At 49.0% G+C, this 24,074-nt stretch overlaps 1 protein-coding gene and 1 long non-coding RNA gene across 2 annotated transcripts in view; one reads left to right on the forward strand and one right to left on the reverse strand.

The window, feature by feature from the left end:
• CACNG2 (calcium voltage-gated channel auxiliary subunit gamma 2) overlaps nucleotides 1–24,074 on the forward strand; it is a 110,484-nt gene that overhangs the window by 61,997 nt on the left and 24,413 nt on the right. The window lies entirely within an intron of this gene.
• The window catches only part of LOC118355981, a 34,122-nt gene that overhangs the window by 9,169 nt on the left and 879 nt on the right, over nucleotides 1–24,074 (reverse strand). The gene's annotated exons all lie outside the window — the stretch shown is intronic.

A 24,074-nucleotide genomic window follows, 5' to 3' on the forward strand; every position in this document is an offset into this window, starting at 1 on the left:
GCCACAGAGGAGCCTGGGAGGAGCAGATTGGGCAGACCCTGATGGCCCATGGTAAGGGCATTGGGCTTTCTGCTTGGACTGAGAGGAGGGGTACTTGAGGGGTGAGTGTAGCTAGAGGAGGGGGCTTGAGGATCAAGTCCCAGGGCACTCCATCTCTTCGGGTCTACAAGATAAGGAGGAGACGGCAGAGGCAGAAAGGAGTAGCGGGGGGGTGGGTGGGGCGGGGAGAACTAAGCCTGGGGTGAAGGAAGGCAAACGAGGAAATACAAGGAGAGTGATGGGCCAGTTCAAATGCCACTTTTACTGGTTGAGCAAGCTGAGGACAGAGAACGAACCATCAGATCTGACAAGGAGAGCTCAATGGTAACCATGTCTGTTAGTGAGTGGAGGATGCTGGAGTTGAAAGTCTACCCTACCCCCCTCTCTCCCTCCATGCCCGCCCCCCATTATTTTCCAGACACAGTACAGAAGTTTCCCAATTTAACTCACAGAACCACCCTGGGGAATGGGGGCGGGGGGGGGGGGGGACACTTCACAAAGAGGCTCAGGGAGATAAGGCAGCTCCTAAAAGTATGAAAGCTGGACTTGGCCTTCATGGGTGCCAGACCCCAAAGCTCCCATCTTCTTTCCTCTGGGCTAGTCCCATTCTCTTTGAGGTCGTCTGGGGCAACCAACACAAAATGAATTCCCACTTTAAAAAATCTCAGAAAATAGGTCATTCAGCTTCTCTTTGAACAGAGTCTGAATCATTCCAATGATTAGCATCTCTCCTTTAGATTTTTAATTAAAGAGGTGCCATAATCTACCCCTACACTACCACACCACGGAGTGCTCTTCAAGGAAGTTCTTCCTTCCACTACTCCACTTCTCTCCTCTTTAAAAAAAATTTTTTTTTAAGTTTTATTTGAACAGGAAAACACTCCTATTAATACCAACCCTCCTCCTCTGTGGAGTTCTTTTTCCACCTCACACTCTAACCTGAGCTCCAGGCTCCCACAGAAAGCCCGTGTATCCGAGGGAAATCTCCACCTGATGCCCCACTCCCCACTGGCCCGAACAGTTGTTCGGATGCTCTGAGCTGCAAGTCAGAGATATGCAAACTGGCTTCACCCAACATGGAAATGGGTTCCTCACATAACTGGGCAGCCCCAGTCTGAGCCTGGGGCTCATTATCCCCCGAGTGGTGCCGAGACAGCTGCAGTGACTTGGTGCTGCATATCCGCACAGGACAGCACCCAGAAGACCGGAGACGGCCACTCCCCGGTACTCTCGGGTAAAGCAACGTAGCTACTTTCCCAGAAGCCCGCAGGAAACCTCTCCTCCCATCCCATTGGCCCAAGTGGGTCACATGACTATTCTAATACTAATCATTGGCTGGGGTGGGGTACCTGCCTAGACAGGAGGACCATCTCTGCAACAGGGGGCGGGGTCAGCTTCCCTTGAAAGACTGGACCGCACGGAAGGAGGGGCCGGGAGGCGACTGTTGAAAAAAATCTGTGTTCTGTAGGGAAGAAAGAAGAGCCAAATGGCTACTAGGGAAGAGACACATCATATCGGCTACACTGGAGTCTATAACTTAACTCCTCACCTCCTCAACCCTCCCCATGCTCTACGCTGCACTGCAGTAAACGGAAACACCATCCCTGAACATCATGGAACCCAGAAAATGAGAGTTCACTATCTCCCTCATCTCGCACGTCTAGTGAGGCACTGTGTCCTTCATCTTCTACCCACTGAATAGAGCTCAAGAACCCGTCCACTTCTCTCCACTCCCCCTTACTTCAGCTACTACCAACTCTACCTGATATTACAACAGCATCTTGACTAATCTCTCTGCTTCCTGCCACATCCTTCCAAGCAAATGCCTACCCCGGAGGTCCATCTCTCAAAAGATGAAACCTGGCAGTGTTACTCCCCTTTGTAAAAGTCGTCATTGGCTACCTGAGGCCTGTGCTGTGTCTGGCAGTCTCATGGGGACGGCTGGCTCATGGGGCCAATGGGGTCCTTCCTGACCTCTGACCGCCCCTCCTGCTATCTCTTATCTGTCTATAAACGGGTTTATGCCATGCTTGCTACCCCCACTTCAAACAAGACAAAACAAAACCTCTTCCTCCCGCCTCTGTAAAAGGCCATCGTCTACCCGCTGCTCAGGCAAAAGCATCCCAGAAGGTATCCTTTATTCCTCTTTCCTTCTCCCATCACTTGTAATCCTTCCATGGATGCTGCTGCTTCTACCTCCAGAACATGATCCCAACCTGTCATCTTCTGACCGTGTTCACAACTACCACCTCCACCCAGGCCACACCAGCTTCCTACCAGGTCTATCACGATAGCTGACCAACTGGTCTACCTTACCCACTCCTGCCCCTTACAAACAACTCTTATGAAGTCCTCACCAGGGCCCACAAGCCCTACAAGATCTGGCCCCTGCTTACTTCCCTGACCAAATCCCTTCCACAGTCCCCCTCACTCCCTGCCTTCTCTTCTAATCCTTGAAGACACCAAGCTCATTCCCACCTAAAAGCCCTTACACTTGCTGTTCCCACCTCCTTGAATGTTCTTCCCTAGGGCTTTGGAAGGCTGACTCAGGGCACAGTGTGGAAGGTCTTCTCTCTGAGTTGGTCCCTGGCCACCTGCAGGCCCACCATATCCTCAGATCACTTATATTCTTCACAACACATCATTATTTGAGCCTCTTCTTTGTGGATTTGTTTGCTTACTTGTTCATTGCCAGGTCCCCTAGAAATATAAGCTCTCTGAAGGCAAGGATATTGTCTATCTTATTCACTAGATTCTTGGGATAGTGCCTGGAACACAGTAGGAGCTCAATATATGTGTCAAATGAATGAGTGAACAAATGACCATTCCACAATTCTGGCTTATATGCTTCTTATCACCTGGCCCCCTTTACCTGCCTAACTTTTCCTGTCGTTCAAATTCAGCTCTGCCAATCATCAGCACCTGCGTGCGTGCACACGCACACACACGCACATGCACACACACAGTTGCCTCTCCCCTATCTCCCACAATAACAGCCAGCATTTACCTCTGTCACTGTTTAGAACACCCTGCACTATAGCTATGGCTCCTCCCCCCATGTTCTAGGCTCCGTGGGAACAGGTCTGTGTCCTTCTACTCTGCATCTCCATCACCCAGCTCACAGCCTGCCCAGAGAAGGCACTCGGTGACTGCCTGGTGAATGAATGAAGGAATATATTATTCACTGATGGTTAGGGCTTTGATTATTCCTTAGAGATAAAACTAGAGCTGTATTACCCATTTCTCTCAATCAAATCTCCAAATTTGAGACTTGGGGGCATCCTAAATTGCCTCCTAAGGTCCCTTTAAGTCTTTACTCTTGCTGTAACAGGCTAACACTTCTCTAAATTATTTGGGAACTGGAGCTTCCCTCCACGTTGTATTTCTGATTGGTTGCTATTTGTTTTGACAGTTGTCGGATTCTTTTATTTATACCAAGCTCTCTCTGGGGTTTAGTTTACTGGATCCTCTCAATCTAACACCTAGAAAGAAGAGAAAATGACTTACCTGTAAATCTTTTTTATTGACGGTGTGCCATAAAACAGACCTTCCTTCACCTCCCCATTCTCCCCTGAGATTTAAGGATTCTTGGTTTTTACTGCTGTCTTTACCACTCATTTGGAAAGGACAGAGCAATGGGAGGCTGGAGAGGCTTGTTCGGTCCACCCAGGAGGGATCTTTGGGCTTATACTCTCCTTGCCGGTGCCCCAAACAGTGGGAGCTTCACGGGAATGCCTGATAGTTTCATACCAGAAACACACACCAAGCTGAGGAAATTTACTATATGACATACATCCACAGAGCCGAAATTAGAGACCATTTTCTCCTACCTGTCCCTTTTGTTTGATTTCTGGCAGATGTCCATGGGTAAAACCACCAGTTTCCGCTGGGAAAGCAGAAACCTAACTATAAATGAGGACTTCTGGGGCTCCTACAGAGAGAATCTTTCTCTTGCTCATTTTAACTGGCGTTTCCATAGGAGATGGTACAGAGTAGAGAATGTGCCGGAAATGAATATTTCAGAAACTCAAATGAACATTCCCTCAAACAGTTTACTCGTACTCCCACCTCTCTCTCCAACATCCACCCAGGCTAGAATGTTGATTAAGGTCAACAGAAAATTGCTTAATACCCTGCTTTATTTTATCTTCTGCACATACTAGTCACTATGTATTGCAAAAACATCTCGTCCCCAAACATCTATCCTTTTTTAAAAATAGCGTATTATTCTTTGACTGTATAAGCAAAACATACACATTATAAAAACTTTGATAATACAGAAAAATATAAAGAAGACAATTAAAATAATTCACCCAGAAATACACATTGATAACATTTTAGAAGAACTACCACAAATTCTTTGTGTTTTTTTTCTGTGAATACAGATATACATCTTAATCCGGGCTCAGATCATATTGGATACATAATTTTATGTTCTCTTTTGTCTAAACATCATATCAAAATTTTTCTCATATTGTTAAGTTTTGGAAAGCATGACTTTCAATGGGCTAATATCTTGCTAGCTTTAAAATCCACCTTAGACAAAATAAACCCTAAAGAAGTTATCAGGTGACAACCACCCAGCTACCCCAAAATGAGTCCAAAATTTGAAAATCAGTTATTCATGTTAACTGCTTTTTGGTGGTCTCCATGGCAACACACTAACAGGCAAGGCTGGGGTGAATTTAAGGTAGCTAAGCCCAAGAATATGGAACTCAAAACCCAGCTGTGGGTCACGGTTCTTTCTAGTTTGTGGAATTACGGGCTGTTTTCACTTCCTTTATTATTCCTTTCTGTACAGACTAAATTTGTTACCATGAGCATGCCTTGCTTTTAAAATCAGAAATAAATCATAATGCTATTTTCATTTTGGAAGCAAACACCTAATTACATATTACCGTGGGTCTATCATTCTCCCTCACTCTGTTTCTGTCTCTCTCCCTCTGTCTGTCTGTCTATACATCCCCCCCAGCCCCTCAACAACCCCCCTGCCAAGGGAGCCCCACCCTGAGCCCATTGCCGCCCCCACTTTTCCAGGTACAGAGCCTCCATTCCCACCCCAGTCCTGAGGAGGCAGCTGTGGGAGGAACGGGCTTTCACCTGATCCCCAGTCCCTTCCTGTCCGGCTACAATCCACTCCTCTCAAGCCTGATGCCAAGAGGCAGCACTGTTCGGCAGAAAGGAGACAAACTCTGATGGAAATAGGCTTATGACATCAGAAGGGCTGGGTCATTTCCTGTCTGTGTGGCCCTGGCCAGGTAACCTAACCTCTCTAAACCTCAGTGTCCCCTTCTGTAAATGGAGGAGAAGGGTACCAGCCTGCAGGGTGATACCATGATCAAATGACGTCACCTCTGACAAAAGCTTGCACCAAATAAATGCCTTCCCCATGTGCTCACTGGCCATCTTTGGGGCCTTAGTCTTCCCCAGAAATGCCAGTCCTCCCTCTGGCCGAGGCCGAGAAGTCTTGGCTGTAGCTGCAGACTCTTAATCAGCTGGGACTTTTCTGCTTGCACAAAGAGGTACCTTTTAACACTGAAGCCGGGAACCCTCACAAAGGGCTGGGAATCTGGTTTCAAAAGCAAAACAGTGAGTAGACGAAAACCAAAATATTACTGGACTCTTGAGAAAGCTCTCTCCTGATTGGTTACAATTCTTAGCTTGCCTTTGCAGTGAAATCCACAAGATCTTCCGTAAACATTGTCCTCATTGATAAAAAGGGAAACGGACCAACAAAAGCCTCTGATAGTTTCTATCTTCTAATCCCACATCTCATCTAATTAAAAAATAAAAAGAAAGAGGGAAAGGGAGTAAAGATGCAGGAGAAGGAAGGAAGAAGATGATAAACATGGGCAAGAGTGATATGGATCAGATGAGTCTTTAAAAAGACGAATAAAAAAGAAACAAGAGGCAAGAATGAAGTAGGTCAACGCTGTCATCCTTTGCCAGAGGAGCAAGCTTAGGTCCGACATTTAAGTGACTCATTTCAGAGACTAAAACAAGTCAGGATTAGAATGTGGAGCTCTTAGTTGGTCTGCAATTGACACCAATTGTAAAGATATCAATGCCAATTCATAACCAGGTTTTCAGGAGCAGCTACCTCACTCTGCTAAATTTTTCACGTCTGTGCCTTTACATTCCCACACAGCCTATCACTTGTTTTCATTTTTCGCTCTTCTCCAAGAAAACGACTAGAGGTAGAAAAACCCATGTAGTCAAATCTTCTTCAGGAGGTTGTGCTAAAAAAATTTTTTTTCTAAACCGTAGTTCAAGATAAACAAGATTTCTCCAAAGCTGAGCTATTCTATCAAATCAGACAAGACATAATAGGGTTTCTTTTAGGAGCCCATATTAGCTACTACCGTTGGTGATTATCTGGATCTAATACGTGACAGTCTGCAGACCGCAGCAGCCTACTAGATACCATTCATTCACTCTATACTATTTACTGAACACCGAGTTTGTGAGAGGCGCTGTCTAGCCCTTGGAGACACTGACCAAGGCAAATGAGGGGTGCCAGTGCCCTTCCCTGAAGGACCCTGCCCTCCAGGCAGTGTGAAGGCAGAATGTGACCTCCGAATTGCAGAGCTCGGAAGGATCCTCTCATCCATGAGGTCCAGAGAGAGGAAGGGACTTGCCCAAGGTCACACAATGAGTTTTTGGGAGAGCCAGAATGTGTTTGCAGATCCCATAGCCAACGCTCTTTCTTCTATATAAAGAACAGATTTGAGTCGAAGGTGTGAAATGCTCTGTAGTCCCACGCCTGGGATTTCTCCAAGCTAATGGAGCTATAGAGGTCCATTCTGAACACATTCAGGATCCTAGCCTCAAAGAATGTTGGATCCAGAAGGGACCCCATGGATCATCTGGGCCTGTAGTTCGTAATCAAGAGGGCACATCACCCCAGAGCTACCAAATCAGGGTCTGGGGGTTGGTGTCTTTACTGCTTCTTAGTACCTTGAAGGAGCTTATCAGACCCTTACCAGGGCACCAGGTGCAGGTTCAGAGGGAGACCTGCAGGATGAAGGGGTGACTCGGAATCAGGGGAAAGAGGAAGAAAGAAACCAGAGGGACAGTTTAGAGTGGTGGTCACGGGCATGGGCTTGGGAGACAGACAGGCCCGGATTTCAATCCTGACTCTGAACCCCGAGCTGGGTGACTTTGGGTAAGCAGCCTGGCCTCTCTGGGCCTGTTTTCTCATCTGTGAAAGGGATGGCTTGCTACAGGGCTCAGGGAGCTCAGGGGGATGACATGTGGTGCCTGGCAGGCAGTCAGTGCTGCACAGACAGTGGCTGCCCCCACTACAGGGTGGGCCAAGAAGGTGCCCAGAAGCCTCCTCCCAGTTCACAGCTTCGCTTTGGGCCACCCCGCCCCCTCCCACACAGACGCCCAGTGTGGGAAGGTACCGTATGGCAGTAAGGATTCGTGAGGTGTCTAGAATTCTGAATCACAGATTCCAGGGAACCTGGTCCTTTGACACCTGCAACTCGAGGGAAAGGAGCTCCCCACCCTGGGGACTGCCAAGGGTTTTATGAACTGACATGTCCTAATGACTGGGGTGAGCAGTCACAGGAGCAGCACAACACTTAGTAGAGAACATCAAGGTCAATCCCATCTTGGAGGCCCAGAGAGGTTAGGCAACTTGCCCAAGGTCACACAGCTTTACAGGGATTAACCCCATAGACCCTCGGTCCCTTCATCCCGACAGCAGAGGTAACAATTGGGATTCCTAAGAGAACTTGGTAGAATTTTGCACAATGACTGGCAAATGTCTCGATGAATAATACTGACAGCGGTTATTATTATTATGACCATCATCATTAATATTATTATTAACATCAGGTTATAAGCAATTCCCCAGACTCTCAGTCCAGCTCCCTTTCAGTGGTTGAACCTTACTCTTTTGGACTCAGTCTTTCTGTGTTGTTAACAAAGTCACTGACAAACTCTGGGCCAGGCCCTGCTATTCTAACTCACTTGACCCTCACTCACAGTGAGCATTGTAAGGTAGGTACTCCTGTTACCCCAATCCCCAAATTTCGGAAACTAAGCCCAAGACAACGAAGTCACGTGTCTGGGATGACAGCCCCAGGAAGCGGTAAGGCTATGGCTTTTACTGACAGTCTGGGCCCAGCATGTGGATGCCGAATGCTATACTCCTACCACTTTGAAACCTTCTCCAGAGTGTGCCTCTGTTCCTTCTCCAGATTCCAAAGACTGAGGGAGATGTCTTGCCTTTGAAGTAATTTAGTGTTGGGGCAGGGCTGGCAGAGAGTAGGAGCCTAAAGCTTGTTCATTCTTCCCTCTGGAGTTTCAGAGCTGATCTTCTGCTTTCCCTGGGCACCCAGCCCCACTCACAGATGGCTTGTGTCTACATACCTCGCTGAACTTGCTTTTCCTAGACCAACGGCTCTCCGGGTGCGTCCCCAGCCCATCGGCACCTAGGAACTCTAGCTCCACTCGACACTCTTCTTAATCAGAAATTCTGGGGCTGGGGTCCAACAGTCTGTGTTTCAACAAGCCCTCCAAGACTTCCTGGGGGAACACTGACAGGTGAGAAGTATAGACGTAGTGATTTTGTGCCGCACCTAGTTGGTGCTCAGTGCCTAATGGGGACTCAGGAAAAGTAGGTTGAGCCAGCTGGCCAGATCTGAGTCCTGCCCCTCCACCGACTAGCTAAGCAACCTTGGGCAAGTCACTTACCTTCTCTGTGACTCAGTTTCCTGGTTTCTAAACAGAACGACAATAGTGCCCATTTGTAATCACGTCTGGAGGGTTAAATGAGATCACAGATGTAAAGTGCTGAGCAGAGTGAACAGCAGATAGCAAGTACTCAGTAAATGTCACCTGCCTGTTTAATTGTTGTTGTCATAGGCAAGTACGTGAACCAACACGGTAGCAAACCCACGTTTGCCTTAAATGGATGGAGCTCCAGTTGTCTTTTTAACTCAGCTATTCAAGAAATATTCACTGAGGGTCTGTTACTTGCCACTGCAATGTGATGCCAGGAGGAGTAAGACACTGTCCCAGGAGCCAAGTGCAACGACGCTGTGGGGAGGGGCAGGGCTCCTGGAGAATGTGTATGTGTGCACGCACACACACAGACTCTACTTAATCACTGATTTTTTTTTCTTGTAATATAAAGCACATACGGGCGTTAGGGATGGAATGCATTCTGTTCTCCTGGCTTCCCCTTTATCAGTTTCAGGGATGAGCTCAATACCTGTGCGATATCATTATTAGTCATTCATCCAGGCACCAAGTGTAATCCCAAAACAAAAGTCATCTCTGTCCTCAATTTACTCCCATCTCATTAGATGTAAAATTCTTAAAGACAAAATATGTGACCAGAACAGACAGGCTTGGACTGGGAGGCAAATCCAGCAGCCAGGAGCAGGCTTGGGAAAGGCAGCTCTCACTCTGAGCTCCTGTAAGTGGGGAAGGCTTCCCAGAGGAGGTGCAACCCGAGTGGGCTTTCTTGAACGATAAGGACTTGAATTATTAAAATATCCCTTCCTTTTGGAGCTCCTACTGGCCTCTGGCCAGATGCTAGAGAGAAGTTGGTGAATAATGCAAATGTGATCTTGCACAGGCTCTCAGTGATGCGAGACCCATGCAGAGCATTTAATATGAATGCCTCTTGTGAGCTCCCTCTCCCAACAAACCCAGTAGGTGGCCACACACTACCACCCGCACCATTTTACAGATTTGCAAAAAAAAAAAAAAAAAAAGGCAGAGTTCTTTTAGGTTCCCAGACCCCCTTCCAACGTGGGGTGGGGGGTCCCCCCACCCCGGAACGCCCACAACACCCGGCAATTCTCTGACACCAGCAGGGTGTTAAAGATTTCGAGTCAATTCTCACACTGTCTACCCAGAGACAGCCCCAGATCCCACAGGCGGAGGGCCCTCCCCCCACCTCAGAGCCAGTCCCAAGCCCTTCGCTGGCTGGGACCTGTGCTTCTGACCCACCCGCTACAGACTGGGGTTTCCAACCACCTCCTCCTTGGGTTCTTTTAATTTGCTAGAGCAGCTCATAGAACTCAGGGAAACACTCCCTTAAGTTTACTAGTTTATTAAGAGATATGATAAAGGATACGGGTCTACAGCCCGATTAAGAGATGCCTAGGATGAGGTCTGGGGAAAGGGCAAGGAGCTTCCATGCCTTCTCCGTGTGTTCTCCAACCAAGGAACCCCTACGCCTAGTCCTTCTGGGTTTTATGGAGGCTTCATTGCACAGTCAAGATTGACGTTAAGACCCTGATTCAACCTCCAGCCCTACTTACCTCCCCTGGAGTCAGCGGGTGGGACTGAAACTTCTAACCCTCTAATCACACAGTTGGTTCCCCAGGCCACCACCCCCTCCTAAGGGCTTTCCAAAGGTCACCTCATTAACATAACACAAGATGCTTTCATGGCCCTTATCACTGGCAATTACAAGGGTTTTAGGAGTGAGCCTGGAACCCTGGACTAGACCAAATACCTAGGAGAACAGTATTTTGGTCATTTGAGTGACCAAATACATATTTTTCATCAATCACAATATCGCATAGGTTAAGTAACCTGCCCAAAGTCACACAGCCAGTAAGTGGTGTGGCTGGCACTCAGATCCTGGGAGCGTCACTCATATGTCTAAGCTCTCAAACACCCTACACCAGAGAACAAATGAATTGGCAGAAGGGACCAGAGAGGTTTTCTAGGTGGGAGTGTTTGATTCAAGGAAAAGGGGGGAAAACATAGAATCCTTTTTCTTCAACTGTATCCATGGGAACACATTTCTCCTCACACTGTCAGCCTCGCTCCGGACCAAGGGTTTGCTATCACTTGGTTGAGAGTCATTCAATTGCCTCCCAGAGGACCACCTGCCTTAAGTTATCAAGCCAGTAAGAGAATGCTTCTCTGAGCTGCTTGCCCTCTGCAAACAGGTTTGGAAAGGTTTGTGCTGAAAGCTGAGTGTCCAATTACTTGTCTTTGCTGCTCTAATCTGAGCAAAGTCACAGAAGGCAGGGGAGGATTTCCCTTCCTAGACTCACGGTCCAGGCACATCTATGTGTTCTCCAGCTGACGATAATCTTTTAAAATCCACTTATGCATAACTGGCTTATGTGGATCTGTAGAGGCCCCTCTGAACACCATTGCAGTGCCGGAGCTTGCCTTTGTGTAGAGCAAGGACCCTGAGTGATACTATTTAACTTGCAACACGCTGACAAACATGTCCAGCCTACAGTGGCAGGTGTGTCCAACTTTCAAGTGGCCACGACCGGCTCTCAGCTTGAAATCTTCTCCATTAGAAACTTCTCTCCTGCCTTCTGTTCGATGGAAATATTCTGTTTGCAGAATATGGCTTTCACTTAAATTATTTGATAAATTGAGACTTTGCTCTCACAAAAATAGTATCGTTGGGCAGGAAATGTACCGCCTTGATCGTCACAGTCTAATGAGAAAGGAACAGAAGAAAACATGGATGACGGGCGCCTGTGAACTGGTGGCCTTTATGGATGAGGGTCTTGAGATAATTCACTGTGAAAACATTGGTCAACAACCAGAGTAATCACTCAGCGCGTCCTGGCCAAGGCATAATGAACTCAAAAGAGGCTCCAGCAAAACAACGTCATCCATCACGTTAAATCAGTGCTGTTGATTTGAATTCGATTAGTACTGCAACTCTGTGTTTCCCTGGCAATTTTTTTTATACTTTACAATTGTGTAAGACCTGTAAACTCGGGACAACTGGGTGGCTCAGTCGGTGAGTGTCTGCTTTCAGCTCAGGTCATGATCCCAGGGTCCTGGGATTGAGTTCTGCATCGGGCTCCTTGCTAAGGGGGAGCCTGCTCCTCCCACTGCCTGCTGCTCCCCCAGCTTGTGCTCTTTCTCTTTGTCTCTCGCTCTCTGACAAATAAATAGATAAAATCTTAAAAAAATAAAAATAAAATAAAATAAGACCTGTAAACTCTTAGGCTGTGAGCATAAGAAATTTGCAACCTGGCAATAATATGCTTTTACATTTTAAACATCACTTTTTAAAAAATCTGTCAACCTGCAGAGCCATGAGAATTCTGTGCGTTTAATACACCCCTACACTAGTCGAGTTTGAGGAACCCTAATGCAGTGTGGAATGAGCACAGAACTGGGGGCCTCACCAAACGGAGTTTAAATCCTGGCTGCACCACGTAGCCACTGCGTGATCTTGGCCAATCCCTGATTAACCTTTCTGGGACTCAGTTTTCCCGTCCGAATGGGAATAATAACATTGGCCACCCAAGCTGGCCATGAGAATTTTTAAAAATCTTTGGTGGAAAGTGCCAGGCATACAGTAGATACTAAGAGTGAATTTCCGGCCCTTTTCTCTAAGTTTTCTCCCCATCTGCACGCCATTCTGTTGTTCCTCCCCTTCTTTCAAAATTGGAGGCTAGGCCAAGAGTAGCAACCACATCCACTGTCTGTGACCACTCTTGTTTAATGTGGGTCAGCACGGGGGGCAGGCAAGCCCTGGTGGCCATCAGGAAGGCAGAGAGGAGGAGGGAGACAGAGCCCAGATAGCTGCCACCTGTCTCCCCAGGAAGGGGAAAGCCAGTCACTGGCGAGAGGGCAGGGAGCAGACCTGGCAGCAAATCGGGGCAGCCTCTGCAGCCTGGGATGTGTCAGAGGAGAGCAGCTGCCTCGGAGGGGCCCCTGCAGGCCCACTTGGCTGCTCTCCTCTGGGTTCCGCCCCGGTTCCAGCCCGGCTGAAGACACAGCCATATGGCAGCAGGCTCCTCTTCAGGAAGAAAGGGGAGGTCAGCCCTTCCAAAACCCAAGGGAACAAAGTCACAGAGGAGAGGCCAGCAGCGGCCCGGGGCCCAGGTTCCTGGAACCCATCCAAAGCACACCAGGTGTCACCAGCACACAGCTCAGAATTCACTACCTGTCCCTCCCCTCTGTCCTCCACCTCCTTGGAGGATGGCTTCTAGCCACCTAAATATCAGAGACTGTCATTCAGTGCATATGTATTGGTCAGCTACTGTGGCCAGAGACACACTGCGAGGCTCTCATGCTTATACTCTCGGCAAGGAGCCGAAATACATAGGCTTCTAAATTTTAGATTGATGGCTAACAGAGCTACCAGACCCTAGAATGCAGGAGGTGTTCAACATAAATTATCTCAACTAAACTCCTTAGAAATCCTCAAAAAAAAAAAAAAAAAAAAAAAAGAAGTCCTCAAAAGCAGGAGCTATTATCCCAACTACAAGTGAACAAATAGGCTCAGAGAGGTTGAGCAGAAGGGTGATGAAGGCACAGCTCAGTCCTTGGACCATCCTGATTCCCAAGCCCATACCCCTCCCACCATACCATATTACCACTTGCATTTAAGAGGGAAAAAGAGACTAGTGTTTTATTGAACACCTACTCGGTGTCAGGGGTTGGGATTTTACATAGATTTCTTCCTTTTACCTCCATAATAAGCCTATGAGGTAGATATGATTAGACATCTTTTTTGGAGGAGGAAACCAAGACTCAAATGGATGGGGTAAGTGGCTCAACATGAACTAGCTGGGTTGACAAAGCCAAGGTTCACATGCAGTCTGCTTTCCAAAGCCCCTGCACTGCCCCTCCCCCAAGTCCTTCCTGTGAGCAACTGTACAGATTACAGCACTCTCAATATGACTATATTGGTATAATAACTACCTACCATCAAGGAACTTACACTGAGTACTTACGTTACTTCCAGGGCTATGCTAGGCTCTGTAATAATTAAAAAAAAAAAAAAAAAAAAAAAGACAGGTTCTCCTCCTAGCCCCCAAGGAACACCCATCTAGACAGCTAGATAAGACATGAAACACAAAGAGAGAATAGTAAATATCTCGGTGTTCTAAAGGACTAGACAATGGGGAAACATCAGTTTCCCCACTTCCCTGTCCTCTGCCTAGCTAGTTCCTGGTCATCCTTCAGCTCCCCGCCTCAATGTGGCTTCCTCAGGGAGGAATTCACTGAAAGCCCATCTCGGTTCAGGTCCTAGTTACCAATCTCCAGGATTCTCAGAACTTCTCCTTCCCAGTACCCTCCACATGTGCCGTAACTTGCCCAATGTCTGTGTCCCCCATCAGCCTATGTATGTCTTGGGTGCAGGGATGGCCCCTGATTCATTCACTCTCTCCCCAGTGCTTAGCATCCTCAATGCCTGGCACAACGCCTGAAAAGAGTATCAAATAAATATATGAAGAATAGAAAATATATAAGTTGTGCTGCAATAATTGAATAATGAATTAGTCAGGAAAGACTTCATGAAGGAGGAGGGATTTTAGTTGTGACCTGAAAAACACGGGAGACTCAAATGGGTCATGAGAGGGGAGGTGACAATCCAAAGAGGGAGCACCTTATGAGCCAAACTAGCAGGACACATGGCGCTGTGCCAACTGGATATCCACATGGGGACAACGTGAATGGTAACCCCTACCTCACACTATATAGAAAAAAATCAATCTCTGATGCATTGCAGATCTAAATGAGAAAAGGAAGGCATAATGCTTCATCCAGACCTCTAGCAGCGATACTCTCTCTCACCTTCTGGGATTTATTCACTGGGAAGACAGAGTAACATGAACTGGAGACAATAAAATCTAGTGAATCATAACGCCCTACTTTCTATGGCACAGCCTTACCAGGATAAATCTCAAGAGTAAAAAATAACTATTTTAATATAAATCTCCAATGCAACCTCATGAAAAATACAACAGAAATTCAAGGATGGAATTCTAATATGGGGAAATTTCAATAAAAATTCAATAGGAGAATAACCCAACAATAACTGCATTTAAAGAGTTCTTAGTATGTGTCAGGCTCTTCTCTGAGCACTCGACCAAATTAACTCCTTCACAGCAACCTGTGAGGCACATTCTTTTCTTATCTCTGTATCAGAGGTGGGGAAACGAAGGCAATGAGAATTTAAGTGATTCAAGGATATTGTCATTCAAGAGATAGCAGATTTGGAGTCTTTGGGCAGATGACTATTTTTCTGAGCCCTGGGTTAGGACAATGGAACATGAAAATTCTACCAGCCACCTAGGGAGTGGTGAGGAATAAATGGTGGAGGATGAACATAAACACATTTTCTTACTTTAAATGCAGTATGCCAGGAAAGTCTTTTTTTTTTTAACTGATTTCTCCAGTGGCATTATTTCTTTAGAAAGTAGAAGGCTAAATCAGAGCACACAAAAGATTTATTCACATAATCCACAAGTATTTACTGAGCGCCTGCGATGTGCCAGGCACTGTTTTAAATACTGGAGCTTTTACAAAATGAACCAAGTAAAGCCCTACCCTCGTGGATCTTCCATTCTAACGAAGGAGACAAAGAGTCAACACATAAGCAACAAAAATGCGATCAGACATCAACTAGTGATTAAATAGGAAGCAAAAGAAATCCCGCTAAGGGAGTAGAGGATGATGGTCAGACAGTTTTTGTTCAGAGACCGGAATGAAGCAAGAGAGGCAGCCATGTGGACACACGGCAAGGGCACTGCAGGCAGAGAGCCCCAAGTGCAAAGGCCCTGTGCAGGAAGCCTGTTTGGTATGCTTAAGGACAAACTGGCTGGAGTTTGGCTGGAGGCAAAGTGTGGCTGGAGCCGAGTGAATGGGAAGGCAGCAGTCCATCCCCAGCAAGCCAGCTGGGGCCCTGTGGGCATAGTACCGACGGGACGCACAAAACGTATACACTGGGCAGCAATCTATGCAGTTTGCTCACCAGGTCTTCTCTGTGTCAGACTCCAGCCAATCACGGCCAGCCTTGCACACACGCTTTCCCTCCGAAACAGTCAGGTGGGGATTTACGTGCTGTCGTGGGCACAGGGCTGTGAGCATATTCGTTCTGTTCATTCATTCCCCAGACATTCACTGAACACCTGGTGTAGGCCAACACCCTTGCTGCGCAGCAGGGAAACCTCAGGGATGCTCCGATGACAGGCATCCTCTAGGGAGGGAGATGGGAAGCAAACCGAGCCACGGTGCCTGGTGGTGACAAAAGCCCTTGCCACCAGTCTGGCACTGCTCACGAGGGGAGGGGAGGCACGAGAGAAGCGGGAGAAGGAGAAACGGGTTCTGCCTCCAGGCTCCGAAGCTCCCTCCCTCCTGTGCCATAGGTCCAGAGGCCATATGTCAGTGTACCCATTTCCCAGCACAGCTGGTGAGGGGCAAACGGATCACCGCAAAGCACAGAAAAGCCCCAAACCTCACTGAGTCAATAGTTGCAATCTCTTCCCTCTGCCAGCTTTCAGTAGCTACTCTAGCCCAGCAAAACCGACTGTGGCACGGCCGTCCCCACTACCTATTGCTCCCACCCTGCCTGCTCTCTGGCAAGGATGACATGGTGCGCGTGTGCGTCTAGAGACACAGGAGGTGGACAGGCTACCTTCTGCCTCCGGATGTGATGGTAAAACACAACGGCTCTTTAAGAGGCTGCACTCCTCTGGAGGGGACTGGCGAGGACACAGGCCAACGTGTAGCTTTTAAAGAATGGGCCAGCGTGGAGTGTGGGGCTGGGCGAAACAGAAGAGGGGCCGGCAGCTCTCTGGGGACATGAGGGGAAGAGCAGACTTGAAGGAAGCTTTCCTAGAGGAAATGATGTGTCACCTGAGAGCTGAAGCATGAATAGGAGGCATGGAGGGGGTGGGCAGAGAGGAGGGAGAGGTAGGGAAGTGGGGAAGGGAGTCCAGGCAGAAGGCTAATGAGACAGTCTGCGGTAGGAGTGCGTGTGGTGGGCGGTGGGGGTCAGGGCCGCTCAGGATGGCTGGCGAGTAGATTCTGAAGAGCCATGAGCTAAGCGGTAGCAAACTGCAGTGGATCCCACGGGCCCTGCTAAAGAGCCCGCAGCCCATCCTGGAGGGCTGGGAAGGCATTGAGGGTCCTCGAGCAGAGAAGAGGAAGCCTAGCTTTTGCCTCTTGCAAATCACAGTGGCTCCAGAGTGGGAAGTGGGCAAGAGGGAGGCAGGGAAGTCAGCTGGGGCTTGGAGCTGCTTTAATAATGCAGGGAAAGTCAGTAGTGGGCTCGACGAAGGCGTGGGTGATTCTGGGACCCGTTAAAGAATCGGCGATTAGACCAGAGTGGGGATGGAGAGGTCAAAATCGAGGACGACTCCCAGGTTTGCAGCTTGGGCAACCAGCTGGATGAAGAGAGAGCCTCTGGGAAGAGAGTCTGTGGGAAAAGCAGACTGTTAGTTCAGGCTGAGGTTCACGTAACTGTGGGGTATTTGTTGGGAGGGACACCAGTGCACCATGAAGTCAGGGCTAAGAGACAGGTCTGGGAGAGAGAGAAAGATTCTTGGGTCCTCACTGCACAGAGGGAAACTGAAGCCACAAGATGAGGTGCTCCAAGGAACTTTTTTTATAGAGTGAACTGTGAAGAGGCCAAGGGGAGAGTCCCAAAGACACCAATTTACAAGATAATCAGAGGAAGGGGAGATTGCAAAGAGTCTGGAAATGGGTGGGGGGGGGGGGCGGGCACAGAAACAGGGCTGTCCCTGTTTCTACCCGCAGAAAATCCAACATTCATTTAGTGGAGTGTTTCCCAAAGGATGGTCGGAGGGATCCAGCAGAAAGCCGCTCATGCACACACGCAGTAGTGAACGCATGTTTAGAGGGGTCGCGCAGTATATTCTCACATCAGGGTTTAACGATGCAATTAGCAGAGCGAAGGCTCTGAAAAGCCCAGCAGTAAAGAAACCTGTTTAACCTCGTTTCATTCAGCATTTCCCAAACTTATTTGGCAACGGAACCCCAATACAGGGTATCCCCTACCAGCATCTCTTGGGTTGGGCATCCACAAAACGCACTTTGGAAACTGCAGCGTTAATGGAAAAAGGCACGTCTAACTGGTGAAATTTCCGCAGCTGGTAAACCACTGGTGAAAAGCATCCTGTCCCAAGCTTGGGACAGAAGGCTTCCTTGGGCTGGGTGTCCCCCACCCCCATTCATGCATTGATTTAAAATGTATTGGGGGCCTACTAGGTGGTGGCATAGCCTGGAGGGTGGCAGATGTGGTGCATTTGGGGAGACGAAAATTGAGGAGGTACGAGTAGGGTGTTCTTTGGACATGTGTGTTCCTGGCAGAGGATACGGCCAGCCAAATAACCAGGCAGATGTCAACCAGTGTAGCAGGATGAGGGAAGAAACACCACCAAGAGGTGGCTTTCTCTCCTCCAAGAAGTTGTGACGTTTGGGGAACTAAAGACAGGAAAACATGGTGATAAAGGCCAGGATGAACCCTGATAAGGACTAGACTCCAAATGGTTGCACCTGCTACCATTTATTAAGCACCTACTATGTACCAGGCACTCTACACAATAACGGCTAACATTGATTGAATTCCTACTCTGCACCAGATACTCTCCTAAGTCTACTGGCTTATCTATCCTCCCAACAACCCAGGAGATATTTATTGTCTCATGTGCCAGATGGAGCAACGGAGACGGTCAGAGGTGACACTCCTCGCCCAAGTCCATGGCCAGCAGTGTTAGAGCAGAGATGTGAACTTAGATAGTGCGCTCCAGTGCGCTTCAATTCTACATTCTATACCCTTTAAAAACATCCCACTGATGCTTGAACTTGGATCGCTGGAGACTAAATCTAAAGTGCCAACCATTATTCTCTGGAACCACCCACATTGTTTATGCTCTTTGATCTTCACAACACTTCGACGTACGTGTAATAAACTCCATTTACAGAGGAGGCTTGGAGTATTAACCCAGCTCCTAGCGGGCAGCGCTGAGGCTCTTGAATTCAGGGGGGGTCTGACTCCAAAGCTCACACTCCTACGTCTGTAACGCCTTGCTGTCCAGACTGCTGTCATTTTTGCAGGCTGGAATTGAGGTGATGCTAGTCCCCGTGGTTCACATCTGCGGAGGCCTGGAAGCCTGACCAGCCAGAAGGGACACTGGCTGTGATGGGAGGACAGCATCCTGGAGACATCCGTGCGTCAGACTCCAGCCCTTGATTTGCTGGGGCGGGGGCAAAGGGGGGTTGTCCAGGAGGTCCTGGAGGAGGCGCCAGCATAGGCAGAGCAGAGGGAGAAGGGGAATTTGGGGGTGCCCGGACAGCAGTCATTTTACTGGCCGATAGCTGGCTGCCAGTGGAGCGGGACAAGTATATACCTGCGGACTGCGAGCGCTGCCTGGGACCAAAAACATGACTGGTTACCAGTTTCCAGCAGCCTTGACCTTCAGTGCCCCTGGACTCAGGGCCAAGTGGGCTCCAAGGACAGATACCCCGTGCAAGTTTGGCTCCTCGGAGGAGTCCTCCCCTGACCCAGGGTCATGGCCTTGAGCCTGAAGTAGGTCAAGTTCATTTGCCCCTTTCTAGAGTCACATGCCGTAGCCCCAATCCTGCAAATGCAGATTCCCTGGCCCACAAGGGCCAGGGCCCCGCAGCACCTCTCCCAGAGACGCCAAAAGCAGCGCCTCAGCACTGGGACCTGCAGAGCACAGGCCTCGAGGCTGGGAGGTGCCAGCCCGCGCGGCCCACGCGGCCCCTCGCCCGAGCCACACACACCAGGCCCTGAAGGAGCTCCTAACTGAAGGGCCTCCGAAGCCCTCCGTGCGTCGTGGATCTAATTAAGTTTCGACATCATCTCAAATTGAATCCTTTTATTAAACATTTATCTTCAGATTCTGGAGTGTCACAACACCACATTGTTTTAAGTGACAGAAACGCAAACAGCGTGAGCCTCCCCCACAGCAACCAAAGTCCTACCCTTAGCAGCCAACCAGCGATGTGCTCTTCCTCTGCCTTGGCCGGAGGTGGGGGGGGGGGGGGGCTTCAGTGGTCCCCTGCCCCAAGCTTGCCCAGGGCTCTTGGACACACCCGCCTTCCTCCAGATCTCCCGAGGCCTCACTGAGCTGTCTGGATCAGCTGCAACTCCTCTCGGTAATTTTCCTCACCCTCCCCAGAACGCTTTCCTCCCGGGGATTGCGGTCGACAGGCTGCAGGCGGCCCCACCATCTCGCGGCTGCCCCGTTCTGAGCGCAGGCTGGCTTTGGGGGGCCACCCCCTGTCCTCCCCCACCCCCAGATTCTGAAGGCTTCGGAGCAGATTCTAGCGTTTTCATCCCTCCCTGCACCCCTAGCAGAGTGCCTGCCTAGCACAGAGAAGGCTGCCAATGTGTTTAATCGATGAATGGCTCAATAATTAAAGACCAAGTCCTGTCCTCAGCTTTGTAGTTTTGAGAACTCTCTTTGCACCTTTCCTAAAGGCAATCAAATTCTAGGGGACTGATCCCTGCCAGTTAAGACTCCTGGGAGACCCACCTTTCCCTTTCTACAAATGCCCCCTGGGCAGAATTCTCTCTCTCCTGCGGAGCACAGTTCTGAGGAATCAGAAGCTCCCACCCGGGTGACCTTGCAAAACTAAGGCTCAAGTTCTGATCATTCTCTTTTCTAGACATGACAAGACCCACCACTCCTCTGACAACAATAATAATAGATCATGTGTACTTACAGCTCACAACATGCACTGTTCTAAGAGCTTTACCTGTGCATTAAGTGTATTTAACCCACGCAAGAAACTCTGGAATAGGTAATGTTTATTATCCCATTTTCCAGAAAGGAGACTAAGGCCCAAAGTGGTTAAGCAACTTGCCCATGGCTACACACCCAGCCATTCTGACAGCATCAGTCCTGAGTTTCTATAAAACGAGGTAATATTTATCCAGTAGCTCATACTTATCAAGCTTTGCGAGCCTCCAGTTCCTCATCTGTAGAATAGGCTCATTAACAGAACCTAGTCAACCCGCTGATACCATTGTATCAGGTGAGACATGCAGTATTGGCACAGAGAGGATTCTCAGTGACTAGGAGAGTCTCCCATACCCACTGGCAGAACGAAAAGTGTGCAGTTCAATCCCCGTCCTTGATGCGTGCAGAACACTATTAGGAAAATGACACATAAACTCGTGAAATCCGAAATAACAAGACAGTCCGGCTGTACAAGCACGTCACGAGGCAGCCTGTGCTTGACAGCCGCATGAGTGGTCTTGGAGGTAAAAGCAGAGTTGGAAGGAAAGAGGCAGCTCTGAGATATGCCATCAGGGAAGGCTCCTTAAATCCTAGCTTCCAGGGGGTGGAAGACTCCCACACGAAATCATTTGCTCCACCTCCCAGCTATTAAACAAATGCCCTCTTCAGCATCCCTAAGAGGCAGCCAACCACCTTCAGCTTGAATGCCTCCAGTGACATGCAGCTCACCACCTTGGGAGGCAGTTTGAAAACCACCACACTTGCCCAGGTACTGACCTGACATCTGCCCTACACAGGACCAGGTAAGCTTGAGGTGCAAAACTGAAGGAGGTGCTTGCTGCACCCCCACAACCCCAAAAGTGAGCACCTCTTAGATTTGGACCCTACCTGTGCATCCCCACCCATGGCTCCTAGCTGTCCCTCTGCAGTAAAGCAGGTATTGTTTTAGGTGAAGAAGAGGAAAGAGCTTGATTCTCCTGGGAGGAGAGTTGTAAGCAAAGGTGAACAACGGGACAAGGGCAAATGCGTTCGGTGAACAAGGGGACAAGGGCAAATGCGTTCGGTGAACAATGGGACAAGGGCAAATGCGTCCCGAGACGGGCGTAGCTGGGAGAGGAGAGTCAGAGCAAAGAAGGTGAAAAGCTTTGGGTCCCACTGAACATAGCAGGGAATGTCTGTCTGCCCTTTGTGCGACAGGCACCTGAGGTCTTGCAGATTTCCAAGTAGGGGAGTGTGTCTTTGGCTCAGAAATAAGAGTGTGCTTGGATGGGCATCCCCAGTCCTTCGGATCCTCATCATATAAAACGTTTCTGTCCTCGTGGGTCAGTGATTTAGATGGTGTCTGACCACTTTGGCCTGGATCTCTGCCATGAAATTGAATGTGCCTAAGCAGTGAAAATGAACCAAAGGGGGTTTGGGGAAAACAGTTGTCAGAAAATGAAGGTGGATCATGCAAAGCAGGAAAGGACTCTGGCATTTTCTCACTCCATGGAGGAATCTGGGCAACATACTGGAGACCTTCATGAAATGCTATCTAAATGTCTGTGGGACGGGTCTGGGCAGCAGGGTCCCAGTTTGTGCACGGGGTAGTGGAAGAGACACTACCCTTGCAGGGATCTGTATTTCTCTAGCATTTATTATGTGGCAGGCATGACGTCCAGCACTTTCTGGCACGATCTTGTTCATGTTCACAATAACCTTACCCCATGTTTCACAGGAGGAGATAGAAGCTTGGTTGGAGGCGGGGGGGGGGGGGGGAATGGTTTGCCCAAGGTCACACACTAGTGAGCTTCAGAGCAGCGATTTGATCAGGGAGTGGGAGCGTCTGTAAGGAGGGAGAGACGTGTGTCGAGCCCAGTCTCATTCACTGAAGGACGCCTGTGCTGTTCAGCTGCACTTCTGCACTGGATTTGCAATTTACCAAGTGGGTTTATTAGTTCTCGCTTCATCTATTCACTTACACCATCAGGGAAGCAGGACTGGGCCATGTCCCCATTTGACAGATACACAGATCTCAGCTGACTTCATCCCTTCTCCCCATCCCCACTGCCCCCACCCTGCCTGGGCCGCCTCCATCTCTCCCCTGGACGCCTGCCACAGTGATCCAGGCAAAAGGCCCTGGTGACTCCGACGGGGCTGGTGGCTTCCAGTCTCACCCCTCCTGCCCGTTTCCCACTTGGCCACCAGCACCAACATCCTAACGCACAAGTCCGGTCACATGAACCCCCTGCTTAAAACCCTTTGGTGGCTCCCCATGGCTCCTAAATTCATACTTTGAATGGCTTATTAGGCCCTGAGTAATCTGACTGCAGCCACTACCTCTCCCAACTGGTTGCGCGCGCGCGTGCGCGCACACACACACACACACACACACACACACGACTGTATCCAGCACAACCATCTGTCCTTCAGACAGACGAAGGCTCTGGGCCTCAGGAGCCCGTCCTCTGTCTCTGGTTAACCCTTCCTCCTCTCCCTAGCATCTGCCTGCTCTGCCTTTCATCTGCCAATTTCTACTTACCCTCATGGCTCATCTAAGATGGGGCTTCTTCCAGGAAGCCCTCCTGACAACCCACCACCACCCTGACTGAGCCACACACCCTTCTGCCCACCCTCCAGCGTCCCATCCTCTGCTATAGCAATATCACACAGGAATCGCCTAGAAACCCACTGCCTGGAGTCAAATCCCAGCTCCTTCAGTCACACTGGCAGGGAAGCCTCAGATGCATTCCTTCACCTCTGTGCCTTTAAATTGCCACATAACCTTTAAATTGGAAATAAAAGGGTTTTTTGAGGATTAAATGTAAAGTGCTAAGCCCAGTGCCTGGCTCATGGCAGCTTCTCCAAGGGGCCAGGCATAAGCACCCCAAAGTCATACAAGTTAATTTGTCCCAGTGCCTCCTGGACTCAGTTCTTGGGGAAAGGGAATCCTGCCATATCAATCTCTTCTCTGTTATGGTGCCCAGTTCAGCCACCAAACCTAGTAGGCACTCAGTAAAAGTTCGAGGACTAGCCGACATACCAAATGAGTCAAAAAATGTACAGCTTGCCCAAGCTCGCATGGCTAACAAATGACAGAAAGGGAGCTCAAACTCGAGTGCTGTAAGTGGCAAGACCACCTCTCCACTACACCACAAGGCCTCTCAAGATGAACATAGAGCTGTTGACACATGACAGTATTTATTCATTATCCACCTGCTCCTGGGGCTCTGCGGTTAACAGAATTATTTGAACAATCCTGTTTCATAGGATCTATGCCTATCAGGTTCCCATACTCCCTGGGCATGGAGTTGACACCACGGAGCTCTCTTGACATCTTGGCAGTGTAATCACCACTCTCTCTGACTAGTCTGTGAGCTTCCTGAGAGCAGGGACTGTCCCGTGATCCATCTGTGCCCCCCAGCATGGAGCCCAGCAAAGGCAATAGACCTACCACTTACCTAGCATCTACTAGGACCACAACTGCGCTACGCCCTCTCAACACAGTACTTCAGGCAATTCTCACAGCGCTATCAGGCAGGTCCCACTGCCTCCCCATTTTACAGATAAGACTGAGGT

Source organism: Zalophus californianus, chromosome 9 (genome assembly GCF_009762305.2).
Source record: "Zalophus californianus isolate mZalCal1 chromosome 9, mZalCal1.pri.v2, whole genome shotgun sequence".
Taxonomy (NCBI): Eukaryota; Metazoa; Chordata; class Mammalia; order Carnivora; family Otariidae; genus Zalophus; species Zalophus californianus.